Source organism: Lutra lutra, chromosome 1 (assembly GCF_902655055.1).
Source record: "Lutra lutra chromosome 1, mLutLut1.2, whole genome shotgun sequence".
Classification (NCBI taxonomy): Eukaryota; Metazoa; Chordata; class Mammalia; order Carnivora; family Mustelidae; genus Lutra; species Lutra lutra.
The window spans coordinates 91,584,542-91,591,259 of record NC_062278.1 but is presented as its reverse complement, the minus strand read 5'-3'; positions in this window follow the sequence as shown (position 1 = coordinate 91,591,259).

The following is a 6,718-nucleotide window of genomic DNA, read 5'->3' as shown; positions in this document are numbered from 1 at the left end:
ACTAAAAGGCGACCAATAGAATGGGAGGAGATATTGCAAATGATATATCTGATAAAGAGTTAGTATCCAAAATCTACAAAGAACTTAACAAATTCAAAAATCAAAAACCAAAAATCCAGTCAAGAAATGGGCAGAAGACATGAACAGACATTTCTCCAAAGAAGACTTACAAATCACCAACAGACACATGAAAAAACGTTCAACTTCACTCAGCATCAGGAAAATACAAATCAAAACTACAATGACATAACACCTGTCAGAATGGCTAGAATTAACAACACAGGAAACAAGTAGTGTTGGTGAGGATGTGGAGAAAGGGAACCCCTCTTACATTGTTGATGGGAAGGCAAACTGGTGCAGCCTCTCTGGAAAATAGTACGGAGCTTCCTCAAAATGTTAAAAATAGAACTACTCTATGACCCAGCAAGTGCACTACTAGAAATTTACTCAAAGGATGCAGTAATACTGATTCGAAGGGACACATGCACCCCAATGTTTATAACAGCATTATCAACAATAGCCAAATTATGGAAAGAGCCCAAATGTCCATAGACTTATGAATGGATAAAGAAGAGGTGGCATATATATAATAGATTATTACTTAGCCACAAAAAGAATGAAAACTTGCCATTTGCAATGATATAGATGGAACTAGAAAGTACTATGCTAAGAGAAATAAGTCAGTAAGAGAAAGACAAGTACCACAAGATTTCACTCATATGTGGAACTGAAGAAATAAAACAGATGAACACTGTGGGGGAGAAAAGAGACAGGTAAGCCATAAAACAAACTCTAAACTCCAGAAAAGGCTTGGGTTTTTCTGGAGGAGAGGTTGGCAGGGGAATGGGTTAAATGGGTGATGGGTATTAAGGAGGGCACTTATTTTGATGAACACTGGGTATTGTATTTAAATGATGAATCACAAAATTCTACTACTGAAGCTAATATTACACTGTATGCTAACTAACTGGAATTTAAATTAAAACATAAAAAATAAAATTCAAGCTCTATTTTAATTAAAATTTGAATTCCTTGCTACTGTTATCAATTAAAAAAGAGTGTACAATCATATACCTGGGATTTTATGAGTGATTTTTCTATCAAACAAGATAGTAGAAATAAATAACTTTTAAAAACTTCTAACACTCCAAGATGTAATCTAAATTTTAAAATACGACAACTAAATTTACAATGTAAATTATAAAATTATTTTTAAAAAGAACCCAAGTTTTTAAATAAAGGCATTAATTATAGACCGCCCTCCACTTATGATGGTTCCAGTTTATTAAGGTATGGAAGTGACATTCGGTAGAAATCATACTTTGAATTTTGATCTTTTCTTGGCTAATGATATGTGGTATGATACTCTCTCATGATACTGGACAGCTGAAGCAACCCGCAGCCTCCAGTCAGCCCTGCAATTACAACGGTAAAAAGATATACTTACAACCATCCTGTACCCATACAACCATTGTGTTTTTTATTTTCTGTGCAGTACTCAATAAATCACCTTAGATATTCAACATTTTGTTATAAAATAGGCTGTTAGTGATTTTGCCCAACTTAGACTAATATTCTGAATTCACTTAAAATAGGCTAAGCTATGTGGGTTAGATATATTAAATACATTTTTGACGTGATATCTTCAACTTATAATAGGTTTATTGGGATGCAACCCCATTGTAAGTTGAAGAAGATCTGTACTGTTTACATGAAATCAGAGTTGTTGAAATGTTTTATCTGGGAAATGCTCTTTAGAAAAGACCTCAAGAGACCCATGCATGCCTTTCATGTTATAACTATATCTACCTATTTGGAAAAAATAAAAGCAAAAATTTCATCTCTTTCTTATACCAAAATAACTTAGATGAAAAAATATTCATGTGTAAAAAATCAATATATAAATATAAAAGAGAAAACAAAATATATGTGTGAATATTTTTAAATTCTAATCACAGGAAATACATGGTGTAATTTGAAATAATATTAAAAAGCTACAAAGGTGAAGATTGATATATTTGACAACACAACATTTTTAAATTTCTACTGCTGCTTAAATCTAAGAAAAAAATAAATCAAGTCTAAAAATAAAATAAAAATTGGAAAAATATCATTAATAGTTTACTAATAATTTCTTTTCTTTTAAAATTTTATTTATTTACTTGAGAGGGAGAGAATGAGAGAGAAAGTTAGAGCACAAGAGAGGGAAAGTCAGAGGGAGAAGCAGACTCCCTGCCAAGCAGGGAGCCTGATGTGGGACTTGATCCCTGAACTCCAGGATCATGACCTGAGTCGAAAGCAGTTGCATAACCAACTGAGCCACCCAGGTGCCCAATAACTTATTTTCTTAATATAGAAAGAATTCCTAAAGATCAATAAGAAATAAAAGAAAAACCCAAAGAAAAGTAGGTAAAAAGTATTCAGAGATAGAGAAATCCTAATAGACAAAAAAATACTTAATAAGCTTATACATAGGGGCGCCTGGGTGGCTCAGTGGGTTAAAGCCTCTGCCTTCGGCTCAGGTCATGATCCCAGGGTCCTGGGATCGAGCCCCGTATCGGGCTCTCTGCTTGGCGGGGAGCCTGCTTCCTCCTCTCTCTCTGCTTGCCTCTCTGCCTACTTGTGATTTCTCTCTGTCAAATAAATAAATAAAATCTTAAAAAAAAAATAAGCTTATACATAATCATTAATAAGAAAGAAATTGTTATGGAGACTAAGGGATGTGCTTTCAGAAGGAAAATTGCTTTTTTTATGTATTAATTCTGGACCAGGAATATGTACTGCTTTTATAATGTTAAAATTAATAAGTATCAATACACCACAAAATATTATATAATGGTATAATATGTATTTTTTAAAATCTGGATTTATGTTAAAAATATAGAGAATTATACACAATACTATTACAGTGATTATTTCTGTTGGAATTAACAAAAGTTTTGGGAGGAGTACTCTTTTATTTTGTAAGCTTTATATCTAAAAACAAGTACATAACAATTTTGAAAGGTGAAATGCATGGGTATAGAATAAAATTCACATGTTACCACTGAAGACTGTTCGTAACATACCTACAACCACTCTTTCCCAATCAAAAATAAATTCTTGAGTTATTGTCATAAATATTCAAATTCAAAATATCTGCTTTCCAGTAAAACTGCACATATGTATCCTTTTTCTCCCCCCTAGATGGGAAGCATATAGACCAAATTTTGATTAGAAAAAAAATTGACTATATTATTTAACTCTACTAAATAATTATAAAAAGTCTCTTGAATGTTGTTCTGGAAAAAACAAATTTCAAATGTATCTCTTTGGTCTTATTCATTTTTATAACTAATTTAAATAATCCCCGAAACAGAAGAAAATCCTGCTATAAAAACAAAAGAAATATTTTTATACTTAAGTGCTCATGAGTCTTCTAAATCTTGATGACATGTATACCTCCCTTACCTAATTCGCATACTCTGCCATGTTGACATTGTCTCTGTTTCTCAATGTCCCACCACACTTCATGGCATTCTTCAAAATTTTCCTTCAAGTTTCCTAATTCTGAATAGGTATGAAGAACTGTTAACTTATTTATGTTCTTGGTAGTAACTGCTTCAATAAAATCTAGTACGTGAATTCAAAAGTTAAATAAATATGATTTATTTTACACTATAAAATTGACATAAAATATTTTAGAGGATGTATATATATAAATCTATAAATTAGATCTATTCAAAAAGCACATAACATTTTAAGATAAATTATATAAAAATGTCTGTATAAACTAGCATAATAAAGTGTATTATAAGTGTACTTTTTAAAAGTCCAGGTTTTTGACCAATTAGATATAATTATTAGTTATATATAAAAATTTATTAAAATTATTTATTAAAAATGGATCTTTTGAAAAATATTTTATATATTTTTATGGTGATATCATCATATGTTATACATTTATTTTATTTTATTTTTACCAATGGTTTCTATCATTTTATTTTTAAAAATAATTAATTTAAAAAAGTATTTTTTCAAATTTTTACTTAAATTCTAGTTAGACATTTATAAAAATATTTATACAAATACATAGTTTTATTTACATATATATTATGCTATATTATCATTTCTACACATAACAACTTTATGATATGGTCTATACACATAACTGAATCTCTGCATAGACAGTATCATATTTCTTTATACCTAGATAATGATTCCCTTTAAATGAAATGGTACCTCCTCCAACAGCTATGACCAAAATAATCTATTAAACATCTATCAAATGCCCTAGCACTGCCATCTGCTGAATAGGTTTATCAAATTCTTAATGGTTGGTAATACACGTGAGCACTATTTGCACTTGAAATTGAAGGAAATCATGCAAATACATTTGTTGACACCCACTTATCTAAATTTCCTTCTCAACAAATAAAGCAGGAATTTGAATAAAATTCAGGTACATTAGTTTCTAAGACACAGAGAGATTCCATAGTAGGAAGGTCTGTCAAAGAACTGTCTAAATTGTTTTAGAAATCATCAGACAACAGTGACATCTGACTCACAGCAACACAAAGATGAGCGTTTACCTTCTTTAGTACCTCACTGGACACCAGCTTTATGACCAATATAAATAAAAATTGGGTGAAACCCACATTACAGCTTCAAACTTGGAAGGGTGTCTTAATAGACAGCAGGTGTCACCAGGGATTTCTGCTAAGTGCACTTAACAGGGTAAGAGACACCTAATAGAGAAGGAAGACACCTGGCTTCATTTGCTTTAAAAATAGAATGTTCTAGGGCACCTGGGTGGCTCAGTGGGTTAGGCCTCTGCCTTCGGCTCTGGTTGTGATCTCAGGGTCCTGGGATCAAGTTCCGCATCAGGCTCTCTGCTCAGCAGGGAGCCTGCTTCCTCCTCCTCTCTCTCTCTCTCTCTCTCTGCGCCTACTTGTGATCTCTCTGTGTCAAATAAATGAATAAAAAATCTTTAAAAAAATAAATAGAATAAAAATAGGATGTTCTATTTGAAAAAGTCTCCACACATGAAGGAGTCCTTATAAACCCAAAGGGTAAAAGTTTTGTTTGGGCATGGTCTTGGCTCCAGGAGGGCAGAGAACATCTCCTTCCAAACACTATTTGCTAGCTTACAGTGATATTCCTCACAAGATAGAGCACATCACTAAATATTCCATGAATGAAAAAAGCACCCCTAAGAAGCAGAATATTTGGGCAGTAGGAATTCATGTTAGACTGGGTTCTTAGCCATGACAAACTGAAAGCCCCTTGATCTTTGGCTGTTGCAAACCTGGAGAATATCAGTGGAGATCTTTTTCTAGAGTAAGCAGTTATTACAAGCAAAGAATTTTTGCAGGGCTTTTACCTGAATGAATAAAAAAATGAAAATTATCAAAGTTATCTAAATATATAATAGATGAAAAGCCAGATTCTTCTATCGTTAATCAAAGATGCCGCCACAAAAACTCTTTCATTGCCTTAAGTGGTATAAAACTTTAGAACACATTTAATTTTTCCTCCAGATTCAAGAAAATATATTCTGGTTTAAAAAGCCAGACCAAGTGGTCATAAAGAGAACATAATGTAAAATCATGGAAATTTTCTTTTTTTAAGGTTTGATAAACATGATCTTATCAGTTAAGTATCAAATAAATTATTGGCATTACAGAAAAATAAATTCATGGCAATTGACAAATAATGAAAAAAGACAATAACTATAGGAAAATGTGAAACATTTGACAGATGAAGAAAATCCAATCTATGAACAACATAAAGCAGGGTATTAAAATTATTTATTACCCAGAGTAATAGAAGATGAGCACTAATCTCTGAGCAAAATCAAACTTTTTAAAAAATACCCAGTGTTATTTCATTAAAATATCTTAATTTCAAGTACTCAAAAATTTTATAAGCATGCAAGTTATACAGAATGGAGATGAGGGAAAAGCATAGAAAAAAAATACAGTGGAAACACTAAAGGACTTTGATAACAAAGCTTAACCAAATAACTTTTGAAGGGATGGCAGGTAGGAGTCATACAAAGAAGGCTAAAAATCGAAGAGTTTTCTGCTCTATCAAATGCCTTTCATGCACAAAGCAAATAAATGGACTTCTCTGACCCGTAGTAGGTGCTTACAATTATTCTTCAATTAAAGTCATTAAAACAAGGCTTCAGTAATTATATCACTTATGTACCTTCCTGAATAAATTACGTAAGTATAGTCTGTCTTTGAATGAAAAAATAAAACACAAACGGAAGAAAGAGGAAGACAGTACAAAAACATTAGTGTTGGCAATAAAACAAACTAAATATAGAGGCAAGTCTAATTAAGTATTATAGTAAGGCTATAAAATATACTCTAAAAAGAGAAAGTAAGGGGTGCCTGGGTGCCTCACTCAGTAAGCGTCTGCCTTTGGCTCAGGTCATGATCCAAGGGTCCTGGGATCCAGCCACGTGTTGGGCTCCCTGCTTGCTCAGAAGCCTGCTTCTTCCTCTCCCTCTCCCCCTGCTTGTGTTCCCTCTGTCACTGTGTCTCTCTGTCAAATAAATAAATAAATAAAAATATTTTTAAAAATAGATAAAAAGAGAAAGTAAGAAATTAAAATAATTTTGATAGGGGATATAGATAATATAAAAATATTAATGTTTGTCTGTAATTAAATATGTCATATTTATTCATAAAATTCCAGTGGTGTGTATAGGGGAAATTTGTGGGATTTA